This window comes from Zingiber officinale, chromosome 2B (assembly GCF_018446385.1).
Source record: "Zingiber officinale cultivar Zhangliang chromosome 2B, Zo_v1.1, whole genome shotgun sequence".
Lineage (NCBI taxonomy): Eukaryota > Viridiplantae > Streptophyta > Magnoliopsida > Zingiberales > Zingiberaceae > Zingiber > Zingiber officinale.
In genome coordinates this window covers 101,611,960-101,626,558 of record NC_055989.1, presented here as the reverse complement: position 1 = coordinate 101,626,558, position 14,599 = coordinate 101,611,960, and positions in this window count along the sequence as shown.

Below are 14,599 nucleotides of genomic sequence, written 5' to 3'. Positions count from 1 at the left end.
TTTATTTGTCAAAAAGTTAGGTTGACAAGATAATAAAATTAATGGGTTAAAATCCTCCTTTTACGAATGTTGAATTTGTATACGTCCACACTAACGTGGCATACAAAATTCACGGTGTTTTAAGGTGTTGGTTAATTTAAAATAGTATTGTTTGAGGAATCAATATTATTCTAAATTTAGAGTTCTGACCAAAAGTTATTTGTGATTCTTAGGATGACTTTCAACCCACTGTCCATCATACTTCAACAAAATAGACTTACTGGACCAAATTACATAGATTGGAAAAGAAACCTGGATATTGTTCTTACTGCTGAAAGCTATAAATTTGTACTGACTGAGCATTGCCCTGATGCACCCACTGGTGAATCTACCCAAGAGGAGATTGAATATCATAGGAAATGGGTAAAAGCAGATGAGATGGCGCGGTGTTACATTTTGGCTTCAATGTCAAATGTATTGCAACATCAACATAAAGATTTACCAACAGCTTATGATATTATGAACAATCTCAAGGAACTCTTTGGTCATCAGGATAGGGCTTCTAGACAAGAAGCTATGAGAAAGATAATGACAGCCACCATGCAAGAGGGTACTCCTGTAAGGGATCATATCCTAAACATGATGGCTTATCTGAACGAAATACAGATCCTTGGAGGAGAAATTGATGGGGAAACCCAGATCGATATGATCCTCCAAACCCTACCTAGAAGTTTTGAGCAGTTCCGCCTGAACTATAATATGAATAAAAGGATTTATTCATTAGGGGAACTACTGACAGAACTTCAAGCAGCAGAAGGGTTATTTCGTCACAATGCTCAAATTCACTATGTTGAAAATGGTTCTACTTCTAAACCGAAAGGTAAGAAGAAGAAGAAACAAAATGGTTCAGCAAAGAAAGTGAATAAATCTCAGAGTACGGGATTTAAAGCTGGAATGAAGAAGCCGAAGGGCTTCAAGCAGGCAGGACATTGGAAGGCGGACTGTCCTCGTAAGAACCAAAACAAAGGTATATCTCATACTCTAGTTGTTGAAACATGTTTAGCGGTGTTATCTACCAGCACCTGGTGTGTAGATACGGGAGCCACTGATCATGTCTGCAATTCCTTGCAGGGGTTCCGCGACTATCTGAAGGGGAGATTACTGTCTACATGGGCAATGCTACTAAGGTGGCAGTTATTGCAGTGGGAGACGTCTACTTATCTTTTAGTAGAAATAGAAATTTGGTTTTAAGAAATTTTCTTTATGTACCCAGTTTTAGAAAGAATTTAATTTCAGTTTCTAAACTGTTTTTAGATGGATATTCAGTTTCTTTCAGTAACGATGTAGTTATTAAAAGAAATAAAGTGATTATCTGTTCTGGTGCATTAGTTGGCAATTTGTATATTTTAAATCCAAATTCTTCCACAAAGCAAAACATGGAAATTTATAATTCATCTTCTAATTCTAATAAGAGAAAAGAACCTTCGAAATGAATCAAGCATATCTTTGGCATCTAAGGCTTGGTCATATTAACTTAAGTAGGATTCAGAGGCTTATAGCCGATGGACTTTAAGTTCATTAGAGTTGGAAAATTTTCCAACTTGTGAATCTTGCTTAGAAGGTAAAATGACCAAGAGGCCGTTCAAGGCCAAGGGTATAGAGCCAAAGAAGTGTTAGAGTTGGTTCACTCGGATTTATGTGGTCTCTGTCCATGCAAGAGGAGGTTTTGAATATTTTGTCTCTTTCATAGAGCGATTATTCAAGATATGGATACATTTACCTAATGCGCAGTCAGTGCTTTGATAAGTTCAAAGAATACAAGGTGGATGTGGAGAAACGACTAGGTAAAGTATCAAGACACTACGGATCAGATCGTGGTGGCGAATACCTCTTAGGAGAGTTTAGGAATTATTTATCGGAGGGGATTCAATCCCAATTATCTGCACTGGAACACCCCAAGAATGGTGTAGCGAGCGAAGGAATAGGACTCTTATGGAGATGGTTAGATCAATGATGAGTTATTGAATTACAAATTCGTTTTGGGGATATGCTCTGGAAGCAGCAATTTTGAACTTAGTACCTTCTAAATCAGTTCTTCTACTCCCATAGAATTATGGAATGGGCGAAAACCCAGTCTAAGACATATTCGGATATGGGGTAGTCCAGCACATGTGCTGAAACCAGATGCTGATAAGTTAGAATCTCGTACAGAAGTTCGCGTGTTTGTAGGATATCCCAAAGGAACGAAAGGTGGTTTATTTTATAGTCCTAAAGACCAGAAGGTCATTGTTAGCACCAATGCCCAGTTTTTAGAAGAGGACTATATAATGGATCACAAGCCCAGTAGTAAAATTGTTTTAGAAGAACTTAGAGAGGACATGTCTACTTCATTAACAGGACAAGATGAAGTACCACAAGAGCGCAACACGTGTCACACATGATACACAACCACGCATGCCTCGTCGTAGTGGGAGGGTTGTAATGCAACTGAAAGATTCATGTTTTGGGAGAGTCTTGGACTTGATCCGGGTAAACATGAACTGATCCCGATCATATGATGAAGCACTCCAAGATATAGATGCGACATCTTGGCAAAAGGCAATGAATTCGAAATAGAGTCCATGTACTCTAATAAGGTCCGGGAGCTTGTAGAACCACCGATGGTGTAAAAGCCGTTGGATGCAAGTGGATCTACAAAAGGAAAAGAGGGGACGGAAGGTAGAAACCTTCAAAGCTAGGCTTGTTGCGAAAGGGTACACTCGAAAAGAGGGAATTATTAGGAAACCTTTTCACCGGTAGCCATGCTTAAGTCTATCCGGATACTCTTATCCATTCTTGCTCATATGGATTATGAGATTTGGCAAATGGATGTCAAGACTTCCTTAATGGAAGTCTTGAAGAGAACATCCATATGAAGCAACCGAAGGATTTATTGAAAAAGGCAAAGAGCATCTAGTATGCAAGCTCAATCGGTCCATTTATGGACTAAAGCAAGCTTCAAGGTCTTGGAACATCCGGTTTAATGAAGTAATCCAGTCATATGGATTTATTCAAAGTCCGGATGAGTCTTGTGTATATAAAAAGTGTAACGGAAACGTGGTATTTCTTGTACTATACGTAGATGATATTTTGTTAGTTGGCAACAATGTCAAGGTATTATCGGACGTAAGGGTATGGTTGTCCAAACAATTTGATATGAAGGACTTAGGAGAATGTGCACATATTCTTGGGATCAAAGTTATAAGGGATCGCAAGAAAAGAATGTTGTGTCTGTCCCAAGCTTCATATATAGATACAATCCTTGCTCGTTTTAGCATGCAAGACTCAAGAAAGGTTTCTTACCTTTTAGACATGGAGTAGCTCTATCTAAAGAGATGTCTCCAAAGACATCAAAAGAGATAGAGGACATGAAAGCAGTTCCTTATGCTTGGTTGTAGGAAGCCTAATGTATGCAATGCTATATACGAGACAGATATCTGTTTTGTTAGGCATGGTCAGATATCGAGTAACCTGGACAAGGACATTGGACTGCGGTAAAGCATATATTAAAGTACACGAGAAGGACTAGGGATTATATGCTAGTTTACCAAGCGGATGATTTGCTCCCACGGATTGGGATTTCCAATCAGATAGGGATAACGATAAGTCTACATCAGGCTATGTGTTTACTTTAGGAGGTGGAGCCATTTCATGGAGGAGTGTTAAGCGAAAATGCGTTTGGACTCAACCATGGAAGTCGAGTATGTGATCGGACTTATATGGATCGAATTTGTCATGAGACTTGTCTGGCGTCTGTCTTGCATACATACAGGAAACAAAGATGTTGAAAAGTGTGAACCTGATCAGCATTATAATCAACCGGCTATATACCAAGAATCATACTATAGCAACGGAGAATTGTATCGCGTATGATCGACCGACGTGTTAAGGTAGCGAATTTTCATTGTGTATCTTGGTAGTGAGTGGAGCTACCAATCCTTGCAATTTGACAGATGTAGGGTGAGAAGATATGGAGAGCTATTCATTAGAATGGGAGATTGTTGGAGTGTATACTGAGAGCCTAAGCTTTGTAAACATTCATTATGAATAAAGAATCACATTTGGTCTAATTATATACATTTGTTTGTAGTTGTTCATTTAATTTATATTGTAGATAACATAGTATGTGGTGTCACATACAGAAGATGATGTTATCGGTACCTTATAAATTATAAACAGTAGCTCACGACCAGAATGGAAAGGAACAAACCATTAGAAAGTCGTAGTGTAATTAGGTATTAGTTTATCTTGACTATATAATTACACTAGTACACTCAGAGTGTATTGAGTAGGACCATTTGAGGTCGTTCTTTTTATACTGACTTTATAAAGGAACAAAGACCTTAGTTATTATGGAAGTGTGTGCTCTTAATCCTAATATAATAACAAGCACATATGTTTGATATTTATTTCTTAAATTTATCAATGGGTGAGATTTAGTTCGATGAATCAATAAACCCGATAAATTGGGAAATTGTATCACTCATAGTGTGTGTTGTTGATTATAGAAGGAAACTGTGTCCTAGTGATACTAGGTTGATAATGTCCTCAAGAGGAGCTCATAAAGATTGTCATGTTAAACCTGCGGTGGACTTAGTCCGACATGATAATAAGGTTGAGTGGTACTACTCTTGGACTTAGATATTAATTAAATGAGTTGTCAGTAACTCACTTAATTAGTGGACATTCGATATCTTAAACACAGGGAGACTAACACACTCATAATAAGAAGGAGCCCAAAATGTAATTTGGGATTGGTGCGGTAGTTCAATGATAGTTCTCTAGTGGAATGAATTATCATTGATAAAATTAAGTTGTGTGTTCGGGCGAACACGGGATGTAATTTTATCGGAGACCAAAACCAATTCCTCCTCTCGGTCCCTATCGTAGCCTCTTATTTATAGAGTACTATACCCACCTATACCCACCTTCTACACCCACCCAAGGGGGCCGGCCAAGCTAGCTTGGGAATCAAGCTAGGGCCGGCCTAGGTATGATTTTGGGTGGTCGGCCCTAGCTTGAACCCAAGCTAGTAGGGCCGGCCAAATAAAATTAAAAAGAATTTTAATTTTAATTTTATTATTATGTGGAAGATATATTTTAAAGAGAATTAAAATTAAAATATCTCTCTTATAAAAATCTACAAAGATTAAAGAAAGAGATTAGATCTCTTTCCTTATTTGTAGATTGGAGAGATATTTTATTTTCTCTTTAAAATTATTCACATGTTAATAAAATTAAAATTATAGATATTTCCTTTTATTAACCATGAAGAGATTTTAAAGAGAAATTTTATTTTTTAAAATTTCCGGAAACAAATTAGGAAGTTTTAATTGTTGATTGAAACTTGTCCTATTTGCCTTCCAATGATGTGGCCGGCCATCACAAATTAATTGGGGAAATTTTATTTTATTTATCTCAATTAAATCATGACAAGGAAATTAAGGAAAATTTATTTCCTAATTTGCCTAGGCCAAGGAATATAAAAGAAGGGGTGAGGGTGCCTTCACAAGACACAACCTCTATTGTTTTCTCTCCCTCTTTCCTTGGTGTTGTGGCCGGCCATTACCCTCTCCCTCTCTTCCTCTTGTGGTGGCCGAACCTCTCCCTCTCCCTTGGAGTTCTTGTGGTGGCCGGATACTACTCGGAGAAGAAGAAGAAGAAGGAGAGAAAGCTAGCATCTCTTGGAGCTTGGTTAGTATTTTGTTTTCCTCCTTGGTGAAGTTTCCTTTGTGGCCGAACCTTGCTTGGAGGAGAAGAAGGTGGTTGGTGGTTTCTCATCTTGGAAGATCGTTGCCCACACAACGTCCGAGGTTAGAAGAGGAATACGGTAGAAGATCAAGAGGTTTTTCTACAAGGTATAACTAGTAATTTCTATTTCCGCATCATGCTAGTTATTTATGGAAATAATACCAAATACAAGAGGCTTACGTTCTAGTATTTCGAATATGGATTTTCGAAGTTGTGTTCTTTTGTTTCTTTCTTTTCCTTGTGATTTGATTGTTCTCTTTGGTTAACCTAAAGTTATTTTAGGAAATTAAATATTAGCTTTCTATTAAAGGTTTTGTCTAGTCGGTGGTGGTTGCTCCCATATCCAAGAAGGCCATGTGCCTCGCCACGTCAGTACTGGGAACCTTTTATGGAAATTGATATTTAATGGAATTAATAACTTAAGGAGACTTGGGTCGAACGTGTTAAGTTCCGCAGGAGATCCAAGTCAAAACCTAAAAGAACAAATAGATTAAGTTTTGGATCAAACGTGTTAAGTTCCGCAGGAGATCCAAAATTTAATTTAAAAGAACACATGGTAGCTAGGAAAAGGTTCAGACCTTTGTACAAAATTTTTGTACAGTGGAACCTATAGGCTTTCCGAGTAGCAACCAACACTATTATCCAATATCCTGTCAACTATGACGTATTGGGACTCCTCCTTGCCTAGCATCCGGTCATCTTTGAACTGTTAGGACTTCTTCACCAAGTGTCTAGTCAATTCTTTGATCCACTTGGACTTTTCTACTCATGCCAAGTGTTCGGTCAAACTCTGATCCATCTAGATTTCCCGTCTCCTGCCAAGTGTCCAGTCAGCCTTGACACACTTGGACTTCCCATCACCAAGTATCCGGTCAACCTTTGACCCGCCTGGATTTTTAACTACGCGACTTCACTCACCAGGACTTACTCATTGCCTAGTGATAACAATGATTTTGTTACAATATTTTGATTCATAATGCATGCTTTTAATGATCTTCTCATAGGTTAAACTCATATTTACATCACATTTCATAAATTTTATTTAATCTTGGACTTAATTGAAAATTAGCTTATAATCATAGTATTTGATGCTAATATTTTGATATATTCTTTGTAGGCATCAAAAAGGTCATGGACCCGATTAGATCAGACTAAATTTGGGCTTAAATCTGGGGCTAATCAAGGAGAGTCAATCCATAACTAATTTGGACCGTCCATCAAAAACAAGAGAGATCTGAATCATCCATTAAAGATTTGATCCATCTGAGCCATGTGGAAGTAGATCACAGTCGTTGATGAAGAACCAAAGTTTTTGATTTCGATCTGAGATGCTTAGACTGTAGATCAAGATGGAAGAATTCTAGACTATCCGATCAGATTGAAGTTGATTTAAAAGCCGTGAGAAGCTACAGTGACCAGCGGGCTCGGGCGTTTCTCTCGTGATTTCTACACTGTTCATCTTCTTCCTCTCGTTGCTCCCATTCTTTCCAGATCCCAGATTCATGATTCTCATCAGCGGTGAGCTTCAAGGAGTGTTGATGATCATCAGGCGAGCAGCAGAATGTGACGATGAGGAGCTATCCACGTTGTGATTCTGATTTCCACGTTCCACCATCGTGCACTAATAAGAGGGAGTTTCCCCCATCTGCGTTTTCAACCAGTAACAATAGTCGTCGGAGGAGTTTTCTCAATGATTCTGATCCATTACCATTTCCCATTTCACCCACGTAACTCAGATCGATCAATTAGGACGATCGCTTACTAGAAATCAGAGCTTTTTTCTGCACGCAGATGTGCTTTAGTGGATCACGAGCTTAAAGGGAGGTTCCCAAGAGTTGAGCGATTCATCTGGAGCACAGCTGGAAGCTTGAAGATTTGTTGCTGGTCATCTGAAGGGAGTTCGTTAGGGGTGCTTCTGTTCGTCGGCAGAACGAAGGACAAATCGACGATCTGTGTTTGTAAACGTTTTCTTTATCTTAGATTTAGCTTTTCAATTGCTCAGATCTTATGATCTGATTTCCTTATTCTGCAATTTCCCTTTAGAATTGATTTGTTGAAATTGTTTACTGCATTTCATCCATTCCTTTACTGAAAACATAAACCCTTGATGTTCACATTTGAATCGATGCAATTTGACTTGCGTTAGGTTTTAGTTCAAATAAGTAGATCATGTTGAGTTATGAATCACCTTTCTTTGGTCTTATTTTTGTTCAGAGACTTTAGTTAAGGATTAGGATTTTACTAATGCACTGTTGAGGATTTAATGAATTCAATTTGTAACGTGAGTTTTGTAAGAGTGTCAAGATGACTTTGTTGATGTAAATTGTTTAAGTTGAATTGGAGGTCAGTTATGTTCTTCCTTTAAATATGCTAGCATTAGTAGCTATGCATTACTGGTTCAATTGTTGAATACTTCCTTTTAAATGAATCAAAACCAAAGTAGTCAATTTCATTTAGAAAACCCAAAAGAATAATTTAAATCTAGAATTCACATTAGAAAACCCAAAAGAATAATTTAAATCTAGAATTCACACACTTATTAGTTATCCTTGGAAAAAAAATACGACTTAAAACTCCTTACTACAACTCTTCTTTTGAGTTTAATGAGTTTTCAATTTTTATTAATTTTGAAGTACCCACATGACATGTAAAATGGCCAACATCACCTATCTTCACTCACTAGGTGCTTTTCACCTGGCTTCACTCACTAGGACTTTTTATCTTCCTAGCTTCACTCACTAGGGTTTTCCACCTGGCTTCACTTACCAGGACTTTTCATATGCCTAGCTTCACTCACTATGACTTTTCACCTGACTTCACTCACCAGGATTTTCCAACTGCCTTACTTCACTAACTAGGGTTTTTCACCTGACTTCACTCACTAGTACTTTTCACTTGGCTTCACTCACCATGACTTTTTATCTTCCTAGCTTCACTCACTAGGGCCTTCACCTAGCTTCACTCACCAAGACTTTTCATCTACTTAGCTTCACTCACTATGACTTTTCACCTGGCTTCACTCACTATGACTTTTCACCTGGTTTCACTCACCAGGATTTTCCAACTGTCTTGCTTCACTCATTAAGGCTTTTCGTCTGACTTCACTCATTATGACTTTTCATCACCAAGTGTCGGGTCAACACTAATCCACTTGGATTTTTATCTTTTGCCAATCTTCCCATTGGACTTACCCTTGTCTAACCTTCAGTTAGGGCTTTTTCAATCAAGTATTCGGTCATCCTTGACCTACTTGACTCTTCTTCAGATCAAACTAGTAAAATCTTGATCAAAGGAGAATTACACTAACAATCTCCCCAAATGGACAATTGCACATGCAAACTCCATATATTATCAAACATCAAAACTCAAACACAAGACTCAAGCTTGAGGCAACTCAAACTTGAGTCAACTCAAACTTAGTCAAATTGGTCAACCTTGATCTAGGAAAATTACACCAACAATATCTTCCTTTTTGATGTTTGATAATACGTTTAAGTTAGGCTCATCCACAAGCATCAACTTCTTCTTTATGCCAAAGCATGAATGAGAGTTTCCTTTATTCTCCCTTTTAACATAAGGACTTCACAATCTCCCCTTGTAAGCATGGGGAATTTCCTAACTTAAACCCTACATTCTCCCCCTTTAGCACATATTAAAAAAATTTCTCCTTAAGAGTTATCTCATGTTGTTCACACCTCATTTGTTGTTCACAACATCACAATGAAGGTTTCATACCCTTTATTGTCTCCAAATACTCATCCTAGAGCATACTTCCATCATACAATGCTCATCCTAGAGCATTTATCCATTACAATGAAGATTTCCAATTTTTCATTGTTTTCCAATGCTCAACCTTGAGCAACATAACAATGAAGGTTTCCACCTTCCATTGTTTCATTGTTTACAAATAAAATGTAAGTCATGCTTTTAAGAAATAGATCTCCCTCCAAACTTTTGTCATTGTACCAACAATGACATGGAATTCCTAAACATTTACAAAACCCAAAAATTAAAGTTTTGAAATTCAAAATTCAACTTTGAAACTAAACCTTATCCTAAACTCCAACCTAGTCTTCTTTAACCAATCCTTTCTTATTTCAACAAGAAAACTGCCTTTAAATGTTCATAAGTGAATTTCTTAGGGTTAGGAATGATTAACATGACTAAACATGGCTTAATCAACTTAAATAAACTTATTTAAGCTAAAATCAGTGCCTTAAGTGATTAGGCAAAGCTCTTAATTGCTTAAAACATGCCTTAATCTATTAAAGTTGGGATTTAATCGATTACTGAGTGCTAATCAATTGCTCTAATTGATTAATACCTTTAATCGATTACACTAATTGATTCTGTCAGCCACTGTGCTCATGGGAACTCACCTAATTGATTGACTAATCGATTAAGATGGGGTAATCAATTGCTCAAATTGATTTCCATTTCTAAATTTCAGAAATACTCACCTATGATATCACTTGTTAATTAATGTCATTGTCCTTAATTACAAGGAATTAAAATGATGCATGATGAATAATGGCATACATCAAAATAAATAACTTTTAATAGAAAATATACGATAGCTATATGATGTATGTGTGATATGGCATGATTTTTTTTATAACAACTATGAATACAAAATATAATGTCATGGCATATAATAGGCAAATAATCATGGCAATTTAGCATAAATAATATACCTAGATTATCTATCAAAATATCCCTAATTATTTGCTAAATTAAAAATAATCCTAGATTGCTCTCATCTCCCTAAGAGAATGGCAAAATTCCAACTTAGCATTCTTTTGCTTTTCCTATTTATGCCAATTTTAATTAAGTTCAATTCCTCAATTTTTGGCATATTTTACTCTTACAAAGAGTAAACATTAAAAACTTCACATTTTCATGGAGTACAACTACCTTGAAAATATCCTCCAAGTGTCAACTTCTTCAAGGTTAGGTTAACTACCCTTCCAATTAAAGTTGGCACTCTCTATACCCATCTAGGGTATGGAGAACACACTCCTAGGAACCCAAAACAGATTGGTGCTCCTTAGATGTTTTAGGTATTCACTAGGGATAACTTCCCTTGATACATTCCTAATAACTTTCCTAAGCTTCTTAGAAGCCTTGGTTATGCTAAACTCCTCTAAGTCAACTATAGAGATAACTTCCCTTGTGACCTTCTTAGTAACTTTCTTAGACTTCTTAGAAGTCTTAGTCACGTTGGTTTTTTCAAGCTTCACTGTAAGGATGGTCTCCCTTGTAACCTTGGCTTGATGCCTAGACCTAGGATTGGATCCATAACTATATGGAACCCTATGGTATGAAACTATATCCTTCTTGGCTTTAGATTTGTATCCCAAATCTCTATGGCCATTGGATGACTCTTGCTTTCATAAACTAGGTTATGCTCATTTTTTCCCCTTAAAGATATTTTTCATTCTTTTTAGGGTCTTTTCTAATTTATCAAATCTTGAACTCAAGACTTGATTTTTCTTTTATAAATCCATAGATTTGAATTCTTCTTGATTTCCTTGAGTATTTTTATGTTTAGGCCAATATCTAAAATCCTTAAAGTTCTTGCCTAACATATTATCTACCTTCCTAACCTTAGGTGAGGTAGTCTTAGCATGATATACTGCATATTTTTCCTTAACCCTATCATGATTTCTATTTTTATGATAAATAACATTGAAGTGATATAAATTATTCTTAGCATACTTTTTATCATTACTTAAAGGAATTGCATCAATAAAAGATACCTTGGGTTTGCTCTTAAGAGCTCCCCCTTGAGTTATGCTTCCTCCTTTAAGCTTGGTTGGTTTCTTTCCTTTTGAACATTGGCTCCGATAATATCCTCTTTGATTGCAAAAAAAACACACAATATCCTCCTTGCCTTTGCTTATTGATGTGTGTAGCTTGTATACACTTATTAAGCATATTTTAGTGCATATTCACATATTTTACGCATGCTTTATCCTATGCACTTTCATACTCTTTGTCTTATTTTCAGCATAATTACTCCTCTTTGTTTAGAGATCTGCTCTTGTATATTTCTGTTGACAAGAGTCGAATTTGGAGAGGAAACGATGTTCGCAGTCGAGCCAGTCAACAACCAAAGGAAAACAACACTCGTAATGTGACCTACATGGCCATGTCAAAGAAGCATGGAGGAAAATGACCTTGACCTGTGGTGCACACAGGTCGTTTGGCTTCACCAGAGGAGGAGCATGACATGGCCATGTGAGAGCCACACGGTCGTGTCACCCAGCAGCATATCCAAAGCATGGTTGTGTAGATCCACATGGCGTGCAACACTTCCAGAGGGCAAGCAAAGATTGGTTGTGTGGTACACACGACCGTGCAATATTTCCAAAGACCAAGAATGGCCAATCCGTGTGAGCCACACGGTCGTGTAGGCCATCTAGAGCCAAAGCATAACACGACCGTGTGGATCCACACGGTCGTGTCACCTTGGCTGAGAGGAGAATGTAAGAGGTCATATGAGAGCCACACGGTCGTGTCACGGGTCGTGTGGTGACCATGCCCCAGCTCTATAAAAGGGGGTTTCTTCCCCTTTCAAAGGGAGGAATGCTCTCCCTGTGGGGAGATCCAACTTGGTGCTGCTATTCATCGATGATCCATCGATCTGAGGTCATCTCCATCTCCACATCGACTACGGTATCTAAGGATTGGTTCCGAAGATCACTCATCGATGCTAGATAAGCTTTTCTATTCTCTTTTCTCTAGATTGGGATTGAAATGCTTGTAATCTTCTTGTCTTCGGATCTTTATCTTTTTTCTATGGAGTAGATATATTTTTCTAGGATTAAGGGAGTATTTGTGGTGTGATTTGATGTAAGATCTCATGGATATGCCAATTTCCTATCTAGATAATGTTAGCATATTTTGTATCTATTTGATCTTGTGTAGATTCATGTGTTGGGACCTAATTACCATGTTTGATTGAATATTTGTGATGCTTATGGATCCTGTAGAGGGATGCCCTAGATCGTATGACCGAGGGATGCTCGTGATAGGTAGACCCACTAACGGATGTCTGGGGTGTCTTCTTGAAAGGAGAAGCAAGTCTCTACAAGGATGTGGGATGGTTGAATGTACTTATTACCTACATCATTATGTGGATTGAGTAGAGATACATTTCTATGTCGTATAACCAAGGGACGCTAGTGACAGGCAGTCCCGCTAACGGACTTCATATGGATCATATCTATTTATTCGGTTGTGGTGTAGATCAAGATCCCTTGCCGGTTGTCTTCTATAGGAGAAAGCTGGCAACTTCCTACAAATGCATGTTAATTGAGGATATGAATTGGTGAACCATATTATATCGATAAATATCACAATGAAACTGAACTCCTAGAACACTCATAAAAACCAAGTTGCTTCATTTACTTTTCTATTTCTATTTCTAGTTGCTTTACTTAGTACATTCACTACCTTTGTCAATTGTATAGCTAATTCGTCATGAGACATCTCTAGTGCTTGTCATCAGTCCCTGTGGAATCAATAATCTTTTATTACTGATGATGAAACCGTGCACTTGCGGTGACGTAACAAATTTTTGGCATCATTGCCGAGAACTATGCTTATAATATTAGAGATAATCATTTGAGTTAGACTAAACATTCTTTTCTCTTCCTATTACTTACTTGTAACTAGTCTTAGAAATTCTATTTTTGCAAATTTTATCTTGCATTCCTTATTTCTTCTTTCTTCAATTTTGTTTTTGTAATTGTATGTTTTATTTCTTCCTCTGCAACATAAATATGGTATTCTGACCATTAAAAGATTATGGGCTCCAAAGTGTACCCAAGAGTTAGGGCCCATTGTTCAGCTGGAGATTCAAGTAAAGAATTTTATGATTAGAACATCCTTTATCTACAAAATTCAGCAGGATCAGTTTGGGGGATTAGATTTGGAGAATCCTTATTCACATCTTATAGAATTCTATAGATATTGCAACTCGTTGAAATATGAGGGGGTTCCATCTGATTCTATACGATTATTGGTTTTCCCTTTCAGTCTTAAGGATGCTGTAAAGGTGTGGTTTAATACCTTGCAACCCAGAAGTATCAGAACATGGATTGAGTTAGAGCAGAAATTTCTGAATAAATATTTTTCGCCACAGGAGACCATACATTTGAGAAATCATATTTTGCATTTTAATCAACTTGATGGAGAGGAATTACAACAAACTTGGGAAAGATATTCATCTCTTCTGCATTTATGTCCGCATCATGGTATCTAAAAATGGTTGATTATACACTTATTCTATATTGGGCTTTCTTTCCAAAATAAGAGTCAGTTAGATTTGGCATTTGGAGGATCTTTCATGAAGAAAAGTTTGGATGAAGCATATGAAATAATCTATAGGATAACATCAAATCTTAATGATTGGTCAAGGCAAAATCTAATGACTTTCTCATTAATTGCATTCGAAGATAGAGAAAAATAAAATGATGAGGAAAATAAACAAGAGCATGTAGATGGTGAAATTCAAAATGTTTTCGAAGAAGACATTACTCTGAATCAAAAGAATCTCCAAGCTTTGTTCCCTTGGTGTTGTAAGTCTTTATCCAAAATGTTTGGAGAAGGGTTTTCTTCGATTGATCCTATTGAAAGGGAGGAATGCCCAAATGTTTCTTATGCAAAAAAAAATAACTTTGATTATGAAGAAGATGAAGAGACGGTATCAAAAATCGAGGAGAATTTAGGGAAAGAATTTCCAAAAGAAAAAATAAAGTTGCTAGAGCAAGATCCAACTTTGCCAAAAATTATAGCACCTCAGCTGGAGTTAAAGTCATTGCCA